This window comes from Humulus lupulus, chromosome 9 (genome assembly GCF_963169125.1).
Source record: "Humulus lupulus chromosome 9, drHumLupu1.1, whole genome shotgun sequence".
NCBI lineage: Eukaryota > Viridiplantae > Streptophyta > Magnoliopsida > Rosales > Cannabaceae > Humulus > Humulus lupulus.
The window spans coordinates 28,707,827-28,734,538 of NC_084801.1; the positions used below are offsets into that span (position 1 = coordinate 28,707,827).

General features: G+C 35.5%; 1 non-coding gene across 1 annotated transcript; it reads right to left on the reverse strand.

Annotated features, from left to right (window-relative positions):
• Positions 1–7,039: 7,039 nt before the first annotated feature.
• Positions 7,040–7,145, reverse strand: LOC133802951 (small nucleolar RNA R71). Its single transcript, XR_009877693.1, has one exon. It is a non-coding gene; the product is annotated as a small nucleolar RNA R71 (small nucleolar RNA).
• Positions 7,146–26,712: the final 19,567 nt, after the last annotated feature.

Genomic DNA, 26,712 nt, shown 5'->3' on the forward strand with positions numbered 1-26,712 from the left:
CTAGGGTTAAAATATTTTGGTCTCAAAAGCTTCATCTTCTATAAATAAACATTATCTTTAAAACATGGGATCCCAAAAATAATAAGATTAAGATCGTTTACAAAAGATTCAGGATTTAAATACAGTAATTAGCCACTCTAAGGCAAAACAGACTGTTAAGCATTCCTTGTCCTGATCCACTCCTCGGCCATGGCGGCCGAACAGCTGACTATGTACATTCAGCCCCGCAGCTCTCCATCTCAGGGTTGGTCCAACTTTCCCTTGCCTTTACCTGCACCACGTAGCACCCGTGAGCCAAGGCCCAACAAGAAAACACAATAACAGAGCATAATCAATTAACAGACAGTCAAATATCTCATATCACATAAGCATGTTCTCAACAGACTAAGCATCCTTGACAATCAGGTACTCAGCATACCAAGCATATCATTATATATCGATAATCAATTCACAAATGATAACTAGGGTTAGCGCCCTTAGGCCACACCCTCTAATTATACCACTGACTCCGGCCCGCTTAAACCCAGCTCAGTGAATATTAAGTTGTCCTCGGCTACCAGTGGCCAAGCCACGCCCTGTGCGCAAATATTGTATACAACACCCTTAGGCCATTTATCACATGTCCCATGGAATAATACCATCCTTGACATTATATAGATATCGGGAGCACTTAGTCCCATCACAAACACGTAACCGGGTGCAGTTTTCTCACCTTTAAATTCGCTAGCTTCGTTCACTTTGATCCTTGAGCACGATCCCCCTTGAGCCCTAGCGCGCACCAAGTCACAACCATAGATCAGAGTCATCACCAACCTTAAGTCCAAAACCTAACCTCGGGTCCAATCCCAAGCCCTCGGGAAGCCCTAAATCCACCAAACATGGTGGTGGAATCGAACCCCGAACCCCCGGGAAAAAACCGTTGAAAATAACCGTTGAAAATAACTCAAAAACCCCTTTCTAGAAATAGGGTAGCGCTACAGTGCTCTAAGGAGGGCACTATAGCGCTACAAATAGAGCCCAAAATCTTCCCAGGGTATATGGCCTAGCGCTATAGCGCCCAAAGGCTATCGTTGTAGCGCTAGTCACATAACAGCAAATGTTGTTTTTCCCCCCTTTGACTTTCCCCGAGCCAAACCTTACCAAAACTTCTCCAAACTTCCACCAAACTTAGAATCAAGCTTACTAACATGTCTAACATATCCCAAGCATCCCAACCATACAAAATTTAAACACATGCACCCCTAATCCAACATTTTACCATAGCTGGACCTAGAATTCAAAAACTCAGCAAAACAGCCACTGAAACCAAAAAGTTCAAACTAGAATCCCTTACCTTTCCTGCATAAATTTAGCCTAGGCTGTCCTCCTCACAAGCTTGGCCTTGACCTCCTTAAAGCTCAGCTCCAATTTCCCTACAATTCCCCACCAAATTCAGCTTAGAAATCTTAGTTCAACATCAAAACCAGAAACTAAAGAAAACCTCAAAGTCTTACCTCAACTGGATGGATTGCTCTACCAATTCCTCAAGCTAGTATAGGGAACCTAGCCTCTAGCTCTTACCCAAACTCCTCCTGAGTTTTTTACTCCAAAGGAACCCAAGAAATGGTGAAGAAATCCCAAACCAACCTTGGAAATGCCTTGTTTTTCATTCCCTTCTTTTTCTTTCTTTTCTTTCCTTCAACATTCTAGCCCCTTCTACAAATTCCACTAAGTATAAAGCCTGATAATACTTACCCCTTATAAGCCAAATGACCATAATACCCTCCCCTTTAATTCTAAATCTTTTAATCCACCTAGGGACATTTTGGTCATTTCACCCAATTCTCGCTAATTCCTCGAGTGTCTCTATTTATTATTTTCCGCTTACTTCCCGATACCTAATTATTCACCAATTATATTCCTCAATGTCAAAATTGACCCCAATATATTCTCTAAATTCCCATTTATACCCCCAGGCTCACCCCGAGCCGGGTATAAATCCCTGCCGTGACTTTTTCGCTAACCCGCTCACTAGGATCGTCTTGAATCACAGATCATAGATATATCCACATAATAATGTGGTCTCGACAATTTATCACATTTACAGTTATGCCCTCAATGGGCCAAAATTACGATTATGACCTTCTAACCTAATCAGGTCCTACATGCATACTAATACACATAGTCATGCATCTCAGATATTCAAATAGTCATATAACATACTTTTAATCATTAAATCACATATATTCCAATTATTCCCTTGTGGCACACTAATCAAGGCCCTTAAGCCTTATTAGTAAATTTGGGTCGTTACAAGCAGTTCTTCTACTTATTGACGTAGTCAAACAATGTCAGTGTGTTGTCCACAGGAGGTGGTGCATTTCTATTGATAGCAGCAGTATTTGTAGCATGCGTTCTCCTTCTTCGAACTGGAGGGGCCTCGTTAGTCTCATTCGCGGTTAGATCTGGAGGTTGTGCGTGTGTATTAATGAGAACTTCATGCATATGAACTGTGGTCTCTGATAACAACGGTAATGACCCGAATAATTCTATTCCTTAGACCATTAAAACTACTAAACATAACTACTATTTTGGAATACATATATATATAATATTAAAACTTTATTAAAAATAAAAAATACGGTACGGAATACAAAATATGAGATCCCATTGTTATTTACATAAAAACATAAGCATAAACTTTAATTAAATTCTTTAAACACTAAGTGCGAAAATGCATAAGAACATAAATTAAAAGACTATAAACAACGTCATCCTCAATCTTCCAACAGTCCATTCAATTAATCCATCCCCAATACATATGCCAAGTTGCCACGAATCCATCCCGCCTTCCAAGCTCATTTTCCTGCACCATCTAAAATAAAAGGAATGTGCCTAATGCCCAGCAAGGAAAATCTACTAGAAACATATATCATATATCATAAGACTATATCATAAAACATATACTATAAAACATATGATGTAAAAACGTATATCATATAGGACTACAATATTAATGGCCATTAACTCATTTCCGTAGCATGTGATAAAACCATCTAGGTCCTCAGTCTACTAATCGAGGTAGGTTAGATCACAAAATAGTATATGATAACCCATCTATGTCCTCAGTCTACTAATCGAGGTAGGGTAAATCATAATTCTAATCCACGATAATGAGAAAAATCTTGGGGTTTGCTATCTAAGCAACTATAAGCCCCAAGTAACTACAAAACATATTTATACATATATACACAGAACATAACATATCATAGCATATAAGCATATCATAACACATATAATCTAACTTATTTTCCTTACCAAAAATCAGGATATTGGAGACATGAACGAAATTGGAAAACTCCTAAAATCAACAATAAGAACCATGAGTTTCTAAAGAAATGAAGATGAAAAAGATATCTAAACCATCAAGATAGAAACTTACCAAAGAACCTTAAGTTTCAAGAGCTTAAACACCTAACCAAAAGCCATAATAATGAGTTAGGATCTAAAAGAAAATAAAAGAACTATGATGGATTAAACTTGAGGTTAAGAATACCTTGAATGGATTAGAACTTTGATCTACACCTCGATATTGAAATAACACTCTATCTTACTTCCCATGTGTTTAGAAAAGCTTAGATTGAAAAGCTTTTAAATCCCAAACCATAGTGTTTTCTCTCTAGACATCAAGCAACCCTCAAAGACACATGATACCATTATGGCATGCGACATCGCCTCCATGATGAGGCCTTGCCTCGTCTCTTTAGGAAAGCACCACCACCGAGGCACACCCCATTTCCAGAAACCAATTATTCAAGGTTCCTTCTTAGCAATATATATGTTAAAAGCCATATTCACACTTGGACATGCCATTCACTTAGTTCCCTCAACTCTTAGAAATATAAAAAGGAATGAAGAACAAGAAACGCATAGAGAAGACAAATAGCCACCCCAAGTACATAACACGCTGCCATGAAGGACATGTACAGATGATGAAACATCAGATGTACAACCACGTTTCCTGTAAGACTTGCTATAGGTAGTAGCTGTTACAAGGATGTACGAGGGGGTACAAGAGGTGGTAGCACCACCTCCACGCTTCTGACATAGGTCAGATCCGACCACTACTCTCTCAACAACACTACCTTCTACTCCACTGCCACCTACAATATCAGAGTACCTTCTTATTTCTTGGGAATCATATGCCATTACAGCGCCTCTATAATAGCTCCACACCTCATTTGTAAAGGGGTTGAAAAATCATTATAACTTTGGACCAAGAGAAATATAAATTATTTTCTCCATTTTCTTCCGCAACTATTTTCTAAGTTTCTTGCTAATTTCTTGGAGTCCCTCATTTATAAGCTATATAATTTTATTTTTCCAACCAAACATCATTGACAATTTCACACTGTCAACAGGTTGGCATCGTCTATGGGAAGAACAAACATAATCTACTTCCTCCTCATCTCATTTCATTCAAATAACATGCCAGGGTGCTCAAAATCCCTTAGTGACATAGAGGTCTATCTCCTCGGAGACCAACTTCGGGTGTTTAGGAGAGACCCCTAGCCACCGGAGAAGGCAAGCGGTCCAAGACCCTAGGTCAGGGCGGAGAGAGGGAAACAACCCCTTCTATGTAGAGCCTTGCCAAAGACACTTATGTTCAACTAGTGTCTCTGACAGGACCACAGAACCACCTCCTACTAAGTCTCTGGCAAAAGCCACAGAACAACCTCCACCCAGACCTCCGGCACTGAACATGCACCTGCCTCCACCTAGAGCTCTAGCGGTCGCACCCTCCTACAATGGTGACCCAGGGCAATCATCTTGTAAGCCCAACAAGGGTGCACAAGTACACTCGATGAGCTCAAGCTTTGTTTTAGAGATTTTTTTATGTTATGTTTTTAGTTATTTAGGATTGTTTAGTGTAGATTTATGCTTGTTTTCTTCTTGTTTCAGGTTTTAATGGTCAAGTACATAATATGTAGTGAAATGAGAAGAAACATGTTAAATATGATGAATAAGATGGGTTTAGTGTTGATTTTGAAGTTTCAAGACATTATGTGTAGAAAATACTATATTGGAAAGGCTCAACACACATAGTTTATGCTTTGTAACGTAAGCTTGAAACTTTAAGCCATGTTTTGACCATGATTTCTTCACCTTTGGACACACTTATACAAATAAAAGTTGTAGATATTTCTCTTATCTTTTCATATCTTTTTGAATCATTCGATTCGAAGTTATATCGAGGGAGTTATGTTAAAATATGATGACCTAATGCTGTAGGCTGTTCGAAATGAGTTTCAATTTTATTCTGTACAATTAAACCCCAGCACTGTCGAGTAGCAGAGACAAAAAAATTAATGCAGGTTGTAGTGCCTAGGTGCTACATTTCAGCTCCCCAGTGCTATCTACTTTCCAGAGAGCATGTTTTGTGATTTATCTATAGCGCCACCGTGCTAGAGTCTGTACGGAAGCAGAATCTAGGGAAATTTGCAAGGGAAATTTTGTCTTTTTACCATAATTAATTAGGGACTATAAAAGCTTTCTTAATTACATTTTTAAAAGGAAACCTGGGAGATCAGATTAAGCAAGAAGGGGCAAGAGGAGATACAAAACCTAGAGTTCTTTTCCTTTATCTTTTGATTTGAATTATGTTAAATTCTATGCTTTGTTTGATTTAGTGATGTTGATGAACTAATTTCATTATTTAGGTTTTCTAGTTGACTCTCTTGAAACTCTATTATGATTTAATGCATTTATCTATTTCTTCCTCATTTGAAATTTATTCAATTTGTATTTATTATGTATGTGATTGACTGCGCACCTTTTACATACGATTTATGAATTTGAATCAAAATTTGAAAAGTGAGATTAGAATATGCTAACATTGAGTAGACGTAGATTTCAATTTCGAACAAGAGTATGAAATTGGTCTATGTGATTTAGGGCTATATTTATTGCTTCCTATTGTTTGAATTGACCATAGAAATATAGGGAATTCTCATTAGGTTGAGTTTTCTATTTCTTAATTTGAATAGTTAATGCTTTTGTATGCCTATCATTTTAGTGGGAAAAGTTTCAGTAGTAATCGCATTAAAGAATAATAGAGTGGATAGTAGAGAATATTAGAATTCCTAATTGTTTTTAGTTTGAATTTAATCCTTGTGTTCTTGTTCTTATTTTATTGTTGTAATTTTCATTTATTTATGCTTTCTTGTTTTCTTAAATTTCACAAATTCACTTTTTGTTAGCCAAATAGAAATTAGGAATTAATTATTTGGTAATTTATAAATCAGTCTTCGTGGGATGATACTTGGTGTTACCAAGATTTATTACAAATTGTGATTACATATACTTGCGTATCATAAAATCCACAACAAGTTTTTGGCTCCGTTGTGAGGGATTGATTTTTATTAATATCAATACAATTAATTTTTATTAATATCAATACAATTAATTTTTATTCTAATTTGGTTTTTCTGTGTTAATTGTCTCTAACTGTTGTGTTTGAGAATCTTAATTTCAGGTGCCAATTGCTATATGCGACGTCAAGGGACTGACATTCTTTTGCCCATTTATCATGAAATTGAGAGGACTTGTAGACAGAATAGAAAGCAGAAATGGTTAGCAGAGATGGCCCAACATCAGGGCAATGGGTTGCATGGGGACGCTGTTGAGCAAGTAGTTCGCCCTCTCAGAGACTGTACTTCCCGCTATTACTGGAGAACAATCATGCATCCAACCACTGACAGTTGCAACCAATATTTTTGAAATTAAGCCGCCAATTCTACAAATGGTCTAGTCTACTGTCCAATTTGGTGGACTCCCTACTGAGGATCACAATAGACACATAGCCAATTTCCTGGAGCTGTGTGGAACTTTTAAATATAATGGGGTCATCAACGATGCTATTAGACTAAGATTGTTCCCGTTCTCACTGCGGGATAGAGCTAAAAGTTGGTTGAACTCTCTTCAAGACAATTTAATCACTACAAGGGAGGCATTAGCTCTGAAATTTCTTGCTAAATTTTTTGCTCCATCCAAGGCTGCAAAGTTAAGAGGGGAAATTAATAACTTCTCTCAATTTGATGGAGAGTCTCTTATGATGCATAGGAGAGGTTTAAGGAGCTTTTGAGGAAGTGTCCTCATCATGGGATTACAACGATTTGTGTGGGACGACTTGCAAAATTATTGATGCAGCAGCAGATGGTGCTTTCATGAGCAAGAGTGCTAATGAGGCTTATGCATTGCTTGAAGAAATGGCCTTGAATAACTTTCATTGGCCTAGTGAACGAGATAGAAATAAGAGGGTAGCTAGTATGCATGAGCTGGATGCTATTACCGCTCTCACTGCTCAGGTTTCATCATTGACCAAGCAACTTCAACAAAATTCTATGCCCACTCAAGTCATGCAAATCCAAGAGGTTTGTCATAATTCTTGTGGTCCTCACCCATTTGAGCAATGCATGGCAGTGGAGATGAACAACTCCATTCCCATGGAACATGTGAATATGATGGGAAATTTCAATAGGCAAGCTAATAATCCATTCTCCAACCCGTTCAATAAAGGGTAGAGAAATCAACCTAATTTTGCATGGAGAAATAATTAGGGTCCTCAACAAATTCAACAACCTATGCTTCAAGCTCCACCTCTGGCACCGTTACAACCACCGGTACTACCTGTTGCTCTAGAGAAGACAAATGAGTTACAAGTTGCACCGTTAACTCTGGCCAACTCTCAATCTCTGTAGAGTCCCATAATATTTACTTAACTAGCTAGATAGTAGTAGTAGTAGTAGTTAGTATTAGTTTGTAGTATGTTAGATTCCGTGGATTTTGGTTCAAGTCGGGACTTAGTTGGAAACTCATAGCAATAGTTATGAATTTTATAAGTTTAACCTATAGTTTAAGAATATTAATTATAACATAAGGTTTTATTAATATTGTTGTTACTAGGTGTATTATTTATAGTAACCTAAGGTTTAGATAGAGCCAATAATAATATGACACTTGTCATAAGCATGATTATTAGGGAATTAGAGTTTGTTATTTTATGGTTAGTTAAGAAATTTGTGGATTAGGTTGTTATTTAGATAATTAAATAGATTTTCCCGTAACTTTAGGGTACTATAACTTCTGACCTATTTTTGACTTAATTATATTATGAATTTTGAAAATTAGTATTTCTAGAAATTTGTAGATAATTTAATTAGATTTCTAAAGGTATAAAAGATGGTCTAAATTGGAGTTCTAAAGATCTAGTTATATTGATTTTACTACAGGTGAGTTTAGAGTTACAAGATTTAGGAAGTTAGAAGTTAGGATTCTATTTTTTTTTTTAATTTATAAAACAAGCTTTGACTCCTTAGACCTACCTCTAAACGATTTGACCGAGTCCTAAACCTTTGACTGACGAATATTCAAATGTTTTCAATTAAATTCATTATTTTTATTCAAAGCCAAAAAAGAAGATTTTTATTCCTAGAACTCTATAAATAGGACTTAGAACCTAGCCTTCTCCTCACTCTTCAACTGTGATCATACTCCAAGGTGCTAGTACTACCATAGAGTGATAAACACTTGGGTTGGGAAAAAGCTTTGCCATTCTTAAAATTTATAAAATACTTGGGAAGTGAGGTTTAGTGTATTTCGGTATTGGAGTTAGACCAATCCATAAGGTCAACTAAGGTTCTTGAAACTTAAATTCTTTCTTGGTAAGTTTCTTCTTGATGGTTTAGTTTCCACATTCATTCTTTATTCTTTAGAAATACTCACCATTTGTATTGTTGGCTTTAGGAGTTTTCCAAATCCCGTCCTTATTCTCATATCCCGGTGTTGGTAAGGAAAATAGGATAGATTTTATGTGCTTATATGTTATGTTATTTTTATGTTATGTTATGTTATATGTTTATGCTGTGATATGTTTTAGTTCTTGGGTATATGTTTTGTTTAGATAAAAAGCATATATTTTGTTTAGATAACAAATAACTTGTTTAGATAACAAGTCCCAATAGTATCTTCATTGGGAATATGATTTATTTAGATAACTAGCCCCATAAATTTATATGACTTGTTTAGATAACAAGTCCCAATAGTATATTCATGTAGAATTATGGGCATATGATTGCCTAGCTAGCAAGCCCCAAGGTGTATGATGGCCATTGTAATAGATGTTTTTGTAGCCATATGTTTTATAGTGTATGCTTATAATATATGATATATGTTTTTGATAGTATTATGCCCTTTTATAGTATTTGATGTAGTCTTATGCTTATGTTTACGATGTATGTTTTGTTTTTAGTAGATTTTCCTTGCTGGGCATTAGGCTCATTCCTTTATTTTAGTGTGATGAAGGAAAATGATTATGGAGGCGGAAGGATTCTTGGTAGCGTGGCATGTGTGTTGAGGATGAATGGAATGGATGGGCTGCGTGTCGATCGAGGATGACATTTATTTTAGTCTTTTGAAATATGTCTCTTTTGTAATTCTGCATTCAACTTTTTTTAACTTGTTTTTAAAGCTATGTTTTATGTTTTGTAAACAATGGGATCCCATCCCATATCACATTTTATTTTACATTTTTAATAAAGACATGTTATTTCTTATATTTTGGGTTTTCAATGAAGGCTTGTTATTTCTTATGTTTGTATTGAAATAGTAGTTATGTCTAGTAGTTTTATCCAAGGTCTTAGAACACACCAAGATTTCATATCCTCAGTGACTTCAAAAGAACACACTTGACAAGCAGTTTTCGAAGTTTCGAAGTTTTCGAACTTCACATTAACATACCTTTTGCCGAGGCACTTGAAAAAATGCCAAGTTATGTGAAGTTTATGAAGGAAATCTTGTCAAAGAAAAAGAAGTTGAAGGACTATAAGACAATGGCGCTTACTGAGGAGTACAGTGCGATTTTGAAGAAGAAACTACCTCCCAAGCTTAAAGATCCGGGTAGTTTCACGATTCCTTGCTCAGTCGGAGATGCTGTTATGACCAAGGCCTTATGTGATTTAGGGGCTAGTGTAGATTTAACGCCCTTATCTATTTTTCGAAAGCTGAAATTGGGAGAAGCTCGCCCCATTACTGTATTCTTACAAATGGCAGACCTTCTGTTAAGCAACTTCGTGGAGAAATTGAGGATGTCTTAGTTAAGGTTGGTAAATTTATCTTCCCTGCTGATTTTATTATTCTAGATATATAGGAAGATGCGAACATTCCCATTATTTTGGGAAGACCGTTCTTAGCCACAGGGAGAGCACTAATTAATGTACAAAAGGTGGAGTTGATGCTGCGAGTGCAAAACAAAGAGGTAACATTTAATGTTTTTGCAGCAACTGTATTCCAACTTGCTGTAGAGTGGATGCGGTATGTAGTGGTTGTAGTAATTTGGAAACCACTAAGAGAAAAACCAATACTGAAATTGGTATTCAAGCAGTTCGTCATTGTTTGAAACGGTTCTATAGTGGAAAGGCTCGGAGGCTACATGAGCGGTGGAAGGCTTCGCAATTAGCAACATCAAAAGATGAGTTTTTGCTTATGACACCATGTTTCTAAAGGATGAGTGAAGTGGACTTGACCTACGTTGAACTTTAATGAAGGAAGTGAGTGTTCAGCTGGAGACGTTAAATAAAGCACTTTTGGGAGGCAACCCAATGTTATTTTTAATTCAAGTTTTATGTGTTTGTAATTTTTATGTTCTATTAAACTCTTTTTAATGTTTGTTCTCGGGTTTATATTTTATTTTCAGTAATTTTCAGTTTAGTTTGTAATTTTTGAATCGTGAAATACATGAAAAAAAAAAGAAGAAAAAAAACATAAAAAAGCTTTATTTTGAGCTGCAGCGCCTAGGAAAAACTGAAATTTCCAATCACCGCCCTCGCCACCTCCATTTTGATGATGTTTAGCTAGACCGTTGGTAAGTTTTTTTCCTTTTCTTTTTATGTCACATTGGGGACAATGTGTCAATCAAGTTTGGGGGAGGAGTCTTACTATTTTGTGTGTTTGTCTCATGTTGTTAGTTTGTTTTTGTTGTTGTTTGAGTTTTATATTAGTTAAATATTGTGTTGTGTTTGTGTGAATCAAGTTGTCAATGCTAGCCTATGATATGGAAGAAAAAGTCGTGCAAATTTCAAAAAAATTTATCAATTGAATCTGTGTGCTTGGTTAGACTGCATTGGTAGCTTGTTTCGATATATGAAAAAAAATTAATGTTTAGCCATGATTGGAAAATTCTTTGCAATTTGACTTTGAAAGTATGCATTGTTAAAAATTGGCTTGTGGTTTGATGTATGAATGAATCTAGAACTTGCTTGTTTATCATTTGAGATGAAATCCTAGATGAGATATGCTTCAGAAAGTGATTTAGGCAATTTCTTGGAACGTTTGAGCCTTTCAAGCCAACCCAAAATTAATTTTCCATTGTTACCCTTGTTGAGCCTAAAATTATCCTCATTGTTGTTGGACACCAATTGTGAGCCAAATAGGTATTTTGTTAGTTTTCATTCCTTTACCAAATTACTATGAGTTTATGGATAAATAAATGGGAATGAATTGTAATGGGATGTGATTAGTTTTATAAATTGGTGTATTGCAATGAAGAGTAAAAAGGTTGACAATTGAAAAAAATAAAATAAAAGAAAATTGAAAATCCAAGCTACACTCTTGTTATGCTTTCACAAAAATAGGTTTGGGGATTTTAGATTGAATATATATATATATGATCAATTGCTTTTATCATTTACATATATCAATTTTAGGATTCTCATGATATTGTTAGAGTTATTAGTACAACTGATTGATGTAGAATGAGTTTTGCATGGATAAAATTCTGGTGTGAAAAGAATTTGGGAGCTGTCTCAAATTTCGGAAAGAAAACTGAACACCCTAGCTGTTATTTTCATAATTTAAATGGTATTAGTCAATGTAATCCTGAAGATTTTCTGTTGTCTTTCCAAAACCCAGATCATTGATTCTAAGTTTCAATCTGTAAAAAGACAGTGGAAACTACAGTATGATCTTTGGGTTTTGGAAAGAAAATAGAAAACCTTACTGTAGTTTGAGAAGCATCAACAATGTGTGAACTGTTATAATTTGAGTGTGCTAGTTCTTCTCAACTGTATATAGGGTGTAATCTCAGATTGTTGATGCTTAATAAAGACTTATGGTGTAATCTCAGATTCTTGTGCATTATTACATTTGATTCTTCTTACTGTGTTACTGTTATTCTTGTGAGCTAGTTTTGCTAATATATGTTTGCCTAAAGTTTGAGCAAATTACTAAGGAGTTGTTTTTAGACTTATTTATGAACTCATGATAAGATTAACCCCATAAGTTCCCATATGCTAATATTTTGAAAAGAGAGAAATAAAAATGGAACAGAGAGAGAGAGAGTGACAACTCACAAGAGAATAAACTTTTATTTTGATTTTCATAGTACTGGGTTGAATGGGCCACACACAAAGGGATTAAAGTATCCCATCAGATAATGCCCATTAGATGTATAAATTTAACGAATTTGTATTGAGTGAGGAAGATTATCAGACTGGTTTGAGTTGTAATTGTGAAGTAGGTTTTAAAGGACATTTTGTCTGAGAAATTAAGAACTGAAGTTAATTTTGATCTTGTTTACTTTGATCTTTTTTTTTTCTAGTTAATTTTGGATGTAATTTATTTTGCGTTTGGTCTTACGTACTCAGTCTTGGATTAACTAAAATCCAACCCAAAATATATTAAATCCAAACTCTTATAAGAGGTAGATTTTCATACTCAAAAAACAACCAATGTCTCATCAGATCCATAAATGTTGCTGGGGCATTGGTCATTCAAAATGACATGACCAAGAACTCATAATGCCCGTACCTCGTGCAGAAGGCCGTCTTCGAAATATCCTCATCCTTGAACCTCAGCTAGTGATAACTAGATCGAAGATCAATCTTCAAATATACTGTCTTACCCTGCAACTGATTGAACAAGTCCTTTATCCTCTGTAGAGGGTACTTGTTCTTGATAGTCAACTTGTTCAACTCCATGTAGTGTATGCACATCCTTAGGATCCCATCCTTCTTCTTCACAAACAAGACTGGAACACCCCATGGTGAGAAGCTAGGTGTGATAAATCCCAGATTCAATAACTCCTACAACAGTTTCTTCAACTCCTTCAACTCTGCTGGAGCCATTCTATATGGTGCCCTCGACACTGGTTATGTACCATGTGCTAACTCAATGACAAACTGGATCTCCCTGTGCAACGGTAGTCCTGGTAAGTCCACATGGAACACATCCAAAAACTTACATACCAGTCTAGTCTCCCCTGGTCCTACTAATATGCCCCTAGTGGTATCCACCACACTAGCTAGAAAACCTATACAACCTCCTTGTAATAGGTCTCTAGCCCTTAACATTGATATCATGGGAATGCGAGGTCCATACATAGTACCCACGAAAATGAAGGGGTCCTCACCCTCAGGCTCAAAAGTCACTAACTTTTTCCTACAATCTATAGTTGCCATATATCTGACTAACCAATCCATCCCCAAAATCATGTCAAAATCATCCATACCCAACTCAATCAAGTCTACTGAATGTGATTTCCATGCATGGTACCCACAAAAATGAAAGGGTCCTCACCCTCAGGCTCAAAAGTCACCATCTTTTTCCAGCAGTCTATAGTTTCCCATATTGACTAACCAATCCATCCCCAAAATCATGTCAAAATCATCCATACTCAACTCAATCAAGTCTACTGATAGTTCCCCACTGTCCACCATCACTGGCAGTGTTCTAATACATCTTCTAGAAACTACGAGTTCCCTGTAGGTAGTATAGTCCAAAACCCCACAATATAATACTCACTAGGCCTACACAATCTATCAATCACCTTACTAGAGACAAATGAATGTGTATCACCAGAGTTAATCAATACAGTATATGAAGAGTCAATTCTAGAAAGCTGACCTTTCACCACCAAGGGACTAGCCTTAGCCTCTGCCTGAGTCAAGGCAAAGACTCAAGCAGGAGTCAAGCTGTTTGACTTCCCTGGTTCTTCCTTCTTCAAAGTCGGGCAATCTTTCTTGAGGTGCCCAATCACCCCACACGCATAGTAGGCTTTCACCCCACATTCGCTCAGATGGTGCTTCCTGCATCTAGCACACTCTGGGTACCTTCTCCATGTCTCACTGCCACCCTGGAAACCCCGGCCCCTCCTACCAGGACCAAGAGTGGTCAAGGTATCAGAGGTCTTCCCCTTCTGATCACTGGGGCCTCCACCCCTACCAGACTCTATAAGTGGAGTCACTTCCCTCCGAACATCCCTTCCTGCGACGCTCTCCCTCCACATCTTGTTCTCTACCTCTTCAGCAGTGATGGCCTTCTCAACAACCTGAGCATAACTTGTCACCCCAGGTACTGATATGATCCGCACATCTCAGGCTATCATATCATTCAGCCCTCGAACAAACCTGTCCTGCCTGGCTGCATCATTAGGTACTAGATCAGGTGTAAATCTTGCTAATCTATCAAATTTCAAGGCATACTCAGTAACAATCATGCTGCCCTGTGCCAGACCGATGAACTTATTCACTTTTGCCACCCTAACGGCAAAAATATAATAATTCTACTTAAACAGATCTCTAAACTCATCCCAACTCATGGCAGAAACATCTCGAGTCTGGGATGCCACCTCCCACAAAATGTTGGCATCATCTCGAAGCATGTAAGTGGCACAAGCCACCCTATCATTACCTTCCACCCATATGACATCCGGGATGGAGATGATAAGACTCATCCATTGTTCAGCCTTAAGTGGATATGGTCCTCCCTCAAAGATTGAAGGATGTTGCCTCCTAAATGTTTCATACAACGGGTCCCACCTGTTCCCAATCTCAAGTGGTTGTACTACTAGTGTAACAGTAGGTGGCAAGTCAGGTGCAACACTCCCTGGTAGAGCCTGGTGCCTCTGAAGACGAATCTCTTCCTCTTGACTCTAAAGTCTAGCCTGCATGTCAGCAAGCAACTACTGCCATTTCTCAAGGACTGGTAGTGGGTTTTGGCCCTGATCGTTAGCATCGACCCCGATGCAAGCTAGTCAAATTAATCACCTTGGAGGTATAACTCTTACAGTTTATTTGCAATCAATGACTTGGCCGATTAGGCAATGATAGCAGGTTTTAAAATCACCCCACGGTCCAACACCAATACTCGAGAACCAGTACACAATTATAATGCAAACAAGTATTTTAACAGTCATTCACATACAGTAGCAATGCTAATAAGCACACCTTATCATATCCACATAACAGTCAAAGGCCAGGCCCTATGAGTATAACTCATGCAGATAAGACATTTATATTTCATTCAAACAATCAAATATGTAATCACATTTATGGCTACCAAACACGGATTCGAGCTTGTCTTTAGCAGCGAGTGTACATGCCCAGACAGTCTTCAAGAACCCTTAAACCTACACCATCGTGATACAAGGTTCTAACGACCTGGATAGCCAAGATAATTACACTGTGTATTTTAAATAGTGCAAGACTTGCTAATCAAGTCCTTTGGACATAAACATGTTTCTAAAGGCAATTGACAGGTTAGGGTTAAACGATTTTGATCATAAAATAGTTCACTTTAATTAAAATAAGAGTTGGTAAACGGGATCCCAAAAAGTAATGTTTACAAGGCAGTTACAACCCTCAAAAGTTAATAAAATTGAAGCCAGCCTAAATGGAAAAATAAAACTTTGGCTATAGTCCCTGTTAAACCCTTGGCCACGGCGGTCGAGCAATTGTCGATGTACATACTGCCCCCAAAGCTTTCCATTGCCCTTACCTGCACCATGTAGCACCCGTGAGCCAAGGCTCAATAAGAAAACTTAACTCAACAAGCACAAATAAACAATAGTATATGCATAGTAAACTTAGATCAACAAGCTCAGTCAACAGCAGAATATAAGCAATAAGCTTAACATAAATGTTCAGTTCAACCAACCACATAAACCATTCACATCAATCAATAGATTAGTTAAATGCAAGCCACACTTCTGTTTATTGTATAATCGTCCGACCTGGTGCCCTTAGGCCGAGTCCTCTGGTCTAAAAGCTAAACCCAACACGCTTAGGCCGGGTTGCATTCCGCACGCTTATTATCAACCCCTGACACCCTTAGGTCGGCCTTTGAAACAGATATCATCACAAATATGCATCGCACATCAGGAAATCAAAGGCAAGCTATACAGGTATGCTTAAATAGACATTCTCAGATATGGACATATTCATGACCCCGGTTGAAGTTTTATTACCTCGAGTCCCGAGCGGAAGATGTAGAGCGGTTCCAAGCATGATCCTCAATCCCGAGCCTTAACCGTATAAACTGTCACAGCACAATCATGGACAACCATCAAAACCTAAATCGATTAAAAGCCTTAGAATAATATTCTAGCCTCTGGGTCCTCGAATTCTACTAAAATGAGTAGTAGGATCCTTCCCAATCACATAGGATTTAGTTCCCCAGCCTAAATACTTACGTTAGCTATTTCTCTCAATTAGTGTCGCGACCTTCCCCCTAGGGTCGCGATGCGCTACAAGTTAAAGAGCCCCGAGGCTTTCTTTTGGGGGACGTGGGTGGTGGTCTGCCTCTACCTACGCTGCGACACCTGACCAAAATTTCAGAGGCTCCTAGATCTTTGCACACACGAGCTACGACACCTGAAGAACATGGCCACAACTCGAGCCAAAAAAACCCATAAACCTGCATATTTTCTCTACATTTTTCCTCAGCCCAACTCATCAAATTCGAACATAACATGCATCAAATCCAAAATTAAGCCTCTACACCTCAATGGTCTACTCAGAGCAACACAACCACCTAAAATTCTGACAAAAATCCTCCTCGAGCTTAGAATTTAGCCAAAACCCCTTTGAAACTTAAAGAGCTTAAGAACACCTATAATAATAGTAGAATCCATAAAGAAATCAGTTTATGAAGCTTACCTTAGGAGTGATTTCAACCTTGAACTAATCCTCAAGTAATCCTAGTTCAAATTCCCAGCTTAAATCCACAAATTCTAGCCTCAATCCTACGCTTTCTCTTCAAACCTTCAATGCCTTAGAGAGAGAGAGATGAACGTGAGAGAGAGAAGGCTAAGAGGTATTCTGATATGTTCTAGTTATTGCCTAAGGTCTCCTAAGCTTATCCTTCACATGAAAGAACAAAATACCCCTAGGATTATCTCAGCCCCTCAGTGCCCTTAAGGACAAAATGATCATTACCTCTGATTCCAGCTAATTCCTCAAGTGGTCCTACAAATTCCCAATTATTCTGAACATACCCAACTAATCTCCAAATAATAGTCAGTTAACGTATAATTCCCAAATACGTACTAAGTCCCTAAAATACCCCTTGCCTCACCTTGAGCCGGGTATTAAACACCGTTGTGACTATTCCGCTGGTCCGCTCACCAGGATTTCCATGAGCCAAATACTTCAAATATATCCACATAATAATGTCGTCTCAATCATTTAACACATATAATCACATTTATGCCCTCAACGGGCCACAATTACAAATATGCCCATATTAATAAGAACCGACCTGCATGCATATTTAATACTCAAAAACATGCATATACATTCATATTATCATATAAATCATGTATGCCATGTAGTCACACATTTAATCAATTAATTACACACACATATATCCTATTAGGCCCTCCCGACACACTAATCAAAGCATTGAACCTTGTTAGCATTTTTGGGACATTACATACCTGTTATGAAAAGCTCTCTTCAAAGTATCCTCATCTTTGATCTTTAGCTAGTGATTCTTGTTCTAGATAGTCATCTTATTCAGCTCTCTATACTCAATACGCATCCTCTGAGAACCTTCCTACATCTTTACAAATAAAACTAGTGCACCCCATGGCTGGAAAATGGGCCTAATAAACCACAAGTCTAGTAGTTCTTGTAGTTAAACCTTCAATTCTTTCAATTCTGTTGGAGCCATCTTGTACGGTGCTCTAGACACTAGTTCTGTTCCCGGTGCCAATTTGATAACAAATTATATCTCCATGTGCGGTGGCAACACTGGTAAATCTTCTGTAATATACATTTAGAAACTCGCAGACTAATATGTTCTTCTCAAGTCCAACTTGCACAACCTTAGTTGTATCCACCACACTAGCTAGGAAACCTATGCAACCACCTCGCCATAGGTCTCTAACCCTCAATGTTGATATCATAAAAATCAGGGTCGATGCACAGTTCCCACGAATACAAAGGAGTCCTCACCCTTGGGTTTAAAGGTTACCATCTTCTTCTTTAAATATATGGTTTCCCCATACTTAGCTAGCCAATCCATACACAAAATCATATCAAAGTCACCCAATAGTAGCTCAATCAAATCCACTGATAACTCTCTACTATCAACCTCTACTGGTAACAATCTGACCCATCTCCTAGAGACTACCAGATCCCCAGTAAGCAATAAGGGCCCAAATCCCACAGCATAATACTCACGTGATTTACAAAACGTATAACTCACTCTACTAGATACATAAGAATGTGTAGCAATAGAATCAATCAACACAGTATAAGAAATACCAGCACTAGAAAGTTTTTTTGTCTCTATTGAGGGACTAGCCTCACCCTTTGACTGTGCCAGTGCGAACACTCAAGCTGGAGTCAAGCTGTTGGACTTCTTTGGCTCTTCCTTCTTCACCCTCGGGCAATCTGTCTTGATGTGCCCAACTATACAGCATAAAAAGCATGCCATCGCCCAACATTCTCCCAGATGATGTCTCGTACTTCTGGCACACTCTGGATTGTTAGGATTAATGCCCTAACATTCCTTATTCATTTATGAGAATATGATCTTGTATTAGTACGAGAGAATTAAGACCATATATAATGAATAAAATTGTAAGTAACATATTAAAGTAATGAGTCTTTAATGAATGGTTACTAGTGCGGTTTATTAAGCATGCGTGATGCAACTAATCTAGATTCAGATTACTGATGTGGATAGACATCTTAGTAAATGTGTTGTATATAATAAAGATTATATATAGTTGGACCGATAAGAATTAATTGTCTTTAAAAACATGTTGTATAATATACGATAATTTGTAGATCAGTCTACATCTTGAGTATTCATGAACTCTTGTTTGTGTTTATTGGATCTTTTGATTCACTCGTAAATGTTTCTTAGTATAATGAGGCTAATGAATTTTGTTTTGGAGATTCAATATCATGAATTGCTGAGAACACGAATTACAATAATGGGATCCATACTTTCCTAACGGATCAAATATTTGTTCCCTTAAGGGTTAATTTTGGAAATGAATAGTTATTGAGCTCAAATCTATAATTTTATTATAGATTAATTATTCACTAGTGAATTAATGGTACTTAAGGTTCAAGAGGAAATTCGAAGGGTAAAACAATAACCTAGATCAGCTCTAATTAACGAACCAATAAATAGAGGACATAACTACATTTATTGATTATATCAATGGACTATAAGAGAAAACTTTGTAAATATAATATTATAAATACTTAGAGTGCAATTCCATATTTATAATGGAGTAATCATGGAATTAATAAATAAGATTATTGTATTATAGAGTTTAATTAATAATCTAGTTTATTAGAGCTTTGTATTATAAGTCCATGGTCTCCAAATCACCTCTTTCCTACATTGTGAAGTGTAAGGATGTCAAAAGAAAGATTTGTAGAGAGAAGGACTTAATTGCAAATGAAATAATTTTCCAGGGCAATGAAATAATTATGTGATAGTTATGGGCAATTTATTGATTATGAATTAATTAATTATTTAACTATATAGTTATTATTTTGAAAAACTATATGTTAATATAAATATTAATCTTGTTTGGATTAATATATAAAGAGAGATTAATAATTATCTTATTTAGAATAAGATATTTATTTATTTATTTAAAACTGATATTTTAAGATAAAGTTAATTTTGAATTAACTGATATTTTTTTGGATAAATATATTGTCTTAAATATTAATTAGATAAAAAATGAGAAAATAAGGGAAAACCCTATTGTGGCTCACGCCACTCATTGTACTGCAAAGTGAGTGGCACCATACAAGGATATTTTCTATCCATGGGATTTGAATTTTGAATTTCAAATAATTTGTTTATTTAATTATATATATTTTATTATTCTTTTAAATATGATTTAAATTAAATAATTAAATAAGGTTATAATTGATTAGTTTTATTTTCATAAAATCGAGATTATTTAAATAAGTTAATTATCTTTATAAACCTAAAAAGAAAATTATTGTTAGAAAGAGACTCTCTTTCATAATCAGAAGCGATAGTTTTCGTAAACCTGAATGCTATACAATTCCTCTACTCTTTATCAAACATCTCTAAATCTCATGTGTTGAGTACATCTAAAGAGTCATAAATCAACCTTTTGAATCCTACATTCCCACACACGTCCTTGTGTGTTTGAGGATTGGTATGGAAGATCTAGATGTGAGTCTTCAGAACTTGGATAGGAAGAGCGTTGATTTTATACAAAAAGATTCGAGGACACTTGATAGGCTACAACAGGTTATTTCTAATCTGACTATATGTGATTTAATATATATATATGTGTGTGTGTGTGTGTGTGTATGATCTTGGATGGTATTAATAATTATTAAAAAGCGCCCATTACTCGCTCATATCTTTGATTTTCCCTTTTATTACCAACAATTGGTACCAGAGCAGTCTACATATAAATTAAATTGTGTAGGTTTCTTACATTTGTTATATGTATGTTGATATGTATATTGAATGGATGAATATTTTTTTTAAATATATCATTTAATGATGGATCATTAATTATATGGTTTCATTAGGTTAGGAATTTGAATTTATTGATCTTGTGTAAGCCATAAAGGGCATAGGATATTTCTAAAATTTTATTTTTGAAATATGTATTTTAGAAATTTGTACATAATGAAAATAAAGGACCCAAGCCCTATGACCCGGGCCTTAGCCACACGCACCAACCAGTCGCACACGCACTTGTGAGCCCGTGCTCCTGCGACTGCACACCCGCGCCCATGTATCTGTGTGTCCACGCCCCTCCGCACACTGCATGCACACCTAGCTACCATGCTCATTGCATGTGGCAGCTTCCAACCCGAGCCCCTGTGGCTTTTTCATGCCGCTAACCCTAGTGATCTAGGGCACCATTCTTGGTGTCCAAATCTAGATCCCATTTTTGTATTATTAATCTTTTATTTAATTAATTTTAAATTATTTGAATTTAAAAGTTTAATTGTCTTATTTTTTTATTAGAAAAATAAAATCTCTTTTAGTCTGTTAAGATTTTATCTTAAGTTTAAATATTTATTTGAATTTGATATTTTAATTATTTAAATTCAACTAACTTAAAAAGATGAAAAACTAATTATTTAATTAAAAGTTAGTTTTAATTAAATTAATTAATTAGAAAGTTAGTGTAGTGCACCAAAATTTTTTTTTTAGATTATTTAAAATTTTTGTGCTTTATTTGATTTAAATGTTAAGTGTGATGAATTGTTTTATTTAAGTGTTGTTATTTTATTTAATTGTTTATTTGTTATATTTGATTGTTTGTTATTTTATTTAATTGTTAGAAATGTTTTGGTTAATTAATTTAATAAGTGAATAATTGTGTAACATGTTATTTTACTATTAGTGTTACATTTTATTTAAGTGTGACAAATGAGGTAATTATGTGAGCTATGGTGGAATGCACTAAGGTGCATGATATATAGTAATGCACCCTAGTGATTTAGTGTGTGCTAGTGCATGGTAGCATGGTGCACATGTGTAGATTTTCTACACATTTTATGTTTCCTTATTTTAGATTTATTTGGGTAATTTATTTATAAAAAAAAAAGGGAAAAGAAGAGGGAAATAGGAAGTGGGCGTGTGACCTAGTGGGAAAGGAATACTTTCCTTAAGATGGTAAAAAATCAAAATTTTGAAGATAATAATTATTTTGGGGATAGGCATGATCATTTTTATTCCTTTATATCTTTTTAAATAAAGAGAAATTAAAAGAAAATAAATGGGAAATGGAAACTTACCTTAATGTGTTAGGGGAGACTTTATGGGAGGATTTGTGATAAAGGGGCTATGAAAGGAGAGAAGAGCCATTGCTCTTGTGTGTGTGTGTGTGGCTGCCGTGACCTAGAGAGAGAGAGAGAGAGAGAGAGAGAGAGAGAGAGGAAGAAAGAAAGAAAGGAAGAAGGAAGGAGAAAGTGAAGAGGAACCCCCTAGAGTATGTCTTCTTGTTTTTTTTTTCTCTTTGCTTAATCTTTTTGATAATATGATTTTGATTTGTGTTATTTTCTTGTGTGTGTTTGGGTTCTTCCTCCTCCTCATGGTGGCTTTCCCATAAAAACCCTAGGCTTGAACAAGGGTGTGGAGTTTGGGTATTGATCTTTTGTGTTCTTGATTTTACAATCAAGAGAGGTAATGGTCTTTTCTTAGCCCTTATATTGTTTTTGGTGGGTTGTATATGAGGTTTTGTTAATGGTGCTAATGGTTGATTTTGGTAGGATTGATGTATAGGATTTGGATTTTGTGAGAGTATGATTTGTGTTTAAGGGTTGTGATGTTGATTTTTCTATGCATAAAAAAATTGTAATAATCTATGAATACTTGTATGGTGATTTCGGCCTAGGTACACCCAAGGGTGTTCTTGTTATGTTGTGTGACTTACAATATATTCGATCCATGTTTTAGGACCTATGATATGTGGGTAAGAGAATAAGTGGTAATCTTGATATTTTGATCATGAAATTTTGTTAGATGCATGTTATATTTTGAATGATTAAATTATGAGATGCATGAAAATAATGATAGAAATATGCTAGGTTAATATAAGGCATATGTGAATATGGTGCTTATAAATTTACTATATGCTATTTTATTGATAATGTTTTGTTGGTTTTCATGGAATTGCAACAAATGGTTTTAAAAGGATTCATGTGATTATGTTAGTGATATTAGGATCATGCATATTATAAGAGCATAATGAGATTTTAGGCATGAATGATTTTATGTAATTTTTAAGACAAAATTTGAGTTTTACAAAGAATTAAGCTTGCTGTTTTTTTCAAAATAATTGGGTAAAAGTTGATAAAAAGATGAGTTGCATGCATAAATAATGTTCTTGATGAATATGTTAATTTTTATGAAATTAAAAGAGGATTTTAAGTCTCATGTTATGATATTTTACTCAACTAATTTCCTACGGAATTTTTTTTGAATTTTGAGAAAATATGGGTTTATAAAATTGAATATGGTGATTTTTAATGATAATAATAGTTGCTGGAATTTTGTAATAAAATATGAAGTAAGTTTCACTAAAAATGAATTTGAGTAATTTTTGGAATAAATTATTTTTCCTAAGTTATGGTAATATTGAAAAATGATATTTTAATGGTATGAATGCATATTTTGATAAATAATTATTTTTCTTTATTTTGATTGAGAAAAATATTTAGACTCTATTTATTTGTGATTTTTGAATAAAATAAGTAGTGGCTGAAAGTTTGTTTTAAAAAGGTTAACAATTGTTATTAAATTGTCACATATGGGTTTTTACTACTTAAAAACTAAGTCTTAAATAAATTAAATCAAAATGTATTTTTCCACACTTAAAATATATTTTTTTCACATCATTTTTGTAACACAATGATAAAATATATTTTTCTAAAGAAACATATTAAAATAGGCATTTTAATTAAATCCAAGCTTGTTGGGTAATTCTTGATAAATTATTATTTATTTAGTGAAAATGTCACATATTTTATTTTGAGCTAAAATAAAATAAATTTATAAAATAAAATAAAGTTTTTGAGAAATGTAATCAACTTAGAAATTTTAAGAAAAAGAAGCATATAATATGTCTATTGATTTTAAAATAATAAAAGAAATGTAGAATTATCGTTTTTGAAAACGTCCTTATTACGCAACGTTCCCACGTATGCATGTTACATGCAAATCAACTTTTACGTCCAAAATCATGATTACTATTCAACTATGTAATTTTTATAAAGCAATCATGTTAGTAAAATGGGTTGAACGAGCATTATTCTTTTTGGTGATAATTGCATGTTTTAGTGTAACTGTTATCATGAGTACATGGCCCATGCACACATGAGTTGTATGGAAGGGCAAAATAGTAATTTTATGAACCTAAGAAACGTTATTTTGATTATGATATAGGCTCGTTGAAAAGATTGTGAAATTCTTAGCTTGGACCTGAGGTAAGGAAGTTAGATAGATTCTTATGATTTTATGCTATGAATGGTAAGGCTGTTATATGAATGAACTGTTATGAAATTATGAATGCCTTAATATGATGATCTGTTGAATGTGATATGTGTATGGATGTTAGATACATCAAACAGAATGCGATGTTAGATACATCAAACAGATTTCGATGTCAGATACATCGAACGAGTTACTAAGGACATTGAGACGTGACTCCTAGGGCGGACGCGCCGAGGTTATTCAAGGACCAGTGATCTCCTGTTTACCTCATAGGGTGACATGGACAACTAGCGTTCCATGCTCATCATGTATGCTGTATGTTTGTGATATGATGATATGTCACATTTATGTTATGATATGATGAAATGTTACATTTATGTTATGATACGATGAAATGTTACATTTATGTTATGATATGATGATATGTCATATTTATGTTATGACATGATGAAATGTTACGATTATGTTATGATACCATGATGTTTTAGATGAGCGTTAGTGTTTGGTTGTTTGTTGTTTTTCTTACTTGCTTATTTGTTTGTACTTCCTTACTGGGCTTTTAACTCACCCCCTTACTTTCCTTCCAGGTAGCAAATAGGTTTTCTCTATGGCACGCGTGGTGACGTGAGGAGTTCTTTCATCATGGGGTGTATGGCGTGGGGCAATCCTATGGACGATAAAACGATCAACGTAGAACGCCATTTAAATTATGTTTTGTTTTAAGGGACTTTTGTTTTCCTAAATTATCAGTGGGACTCTGTTATTTAACTTAATTGGTTTTTCTTTGAACTTTTCATAAAAACCTATGTTTTATTTTAAACTTATGGCGCCAACTTGCATGATTTTAAATAAGTCCCCCTGAGACTTTAATAATGGATGGTATTCTTTTATAAATTATGTTATGCGAATGTTTTGTATGTATTAGTCTAGGGCGTTCTTTACAGTTAGTTTCTAATTAATTAGTAGGGCCTAACACATTCCTAAAGATTTGCAAGAAAGTCCAAAAGAGAGGAGAAGCATTCTTGGAGTCTTGAAAACAAGTCATAAGCTATTTTGAAATTTTATTTCTAATTTTTAAAAGGTTGTAAATTTAGAAATACCCAATAGTACTCAGATAATCATTTATTATTCATTTATTTAAATATATGTTTATTAATGTTTGATTTATAAGATGACAATGCATTAGTTAATTCATGAAACCCCACACAGTTTCCATTAATCATGCATCTTTTAGAAACATGTATATTTAGGAATTTCCTAATTGTAAATTGTTTTGGAGAAATCAATTGCATGTAAACTACTAAGTATTAAATTAGTTAAAACATGGCAACTCACACCATAATAAAGGCAATAGTTTTTATAGTAAAGTTAGATGAATGTAATGGGTAATTATCTAGATCACATTAGTTGTAGAAACAAGCTCTTTTATAATTACATGTATTTTGTAATTAATTACATTCATGGGCTATTAAATAAACTAGTGTTTAATTTGGAATAAATTTATTAGGGGTATTTGCGGTATAAATACCCAATGTTTTACACTTATTATAGTTAAATACTGAATCTTTTATTTTTACGGCAAAAATACCCAATGTTCAATATATGTTAAAGATCAATACCTAATCTTTTTTCTTTGCGGCAAAAATACCCAAAGTTGAAAAAACATTACTTTTATCAATACCTCCTATGTTGGAATTGTTAAGTGTTGATTCACCAGATATGTATCACTCTGTAATGTGGGTTGTTGACGGTGAAATCTCGTCAACGAAATTAGATCGGAAAACTCAAAGATAAGTCAAGTGATATTCGGATGAGAACTTAGAATGGACTTATGGAAGGATGAACGTAGGTCAACAATGGAGTAAAAACTGTATATTGCTTAACAACGTCAACTTATAATAAATTATCCAACCCCTTTTCTAGAGGGGTAATGATCTTTTTATACTGGAGCTCTAATGGCTTCTCATACATTGTGGTCCCAAAGGACAGGACTATACATAGGTACATTGTCTGGGTAGTGGCACAAGTCATGGTGGAGCAGAAGGCCATGGTGTTGATCTGATACGTGGTCAGAGGCATGCAGATAACACTTCCACTCTCTGTACAAACTTGTACCTCCACCACTTGCGTGATACAGATGTCAGGGTCACGCTTCTGTCCTCCTCATGGACGTACGTCCTACACCCGTACACGTACGAGTACTTTATACTTGATGGTTATGTTGGTGTGAGGCACCTTGGGGGGCCGCGGGACCATGATGGTGTGAGGCCCCAGCATATGGGTGCGCGAGGCCATGATGGTGCGAGGCACCTTGGGGGGCTGCGAGACCATGGTGGTGTGAGGCCCTAGCACATGGGTGCGCGAGGCCATGATGGTGCGAGGCACCTTGGGGGGCCGCAAGACCATGTAGATGTGAGGTCATATGGGTGCGCG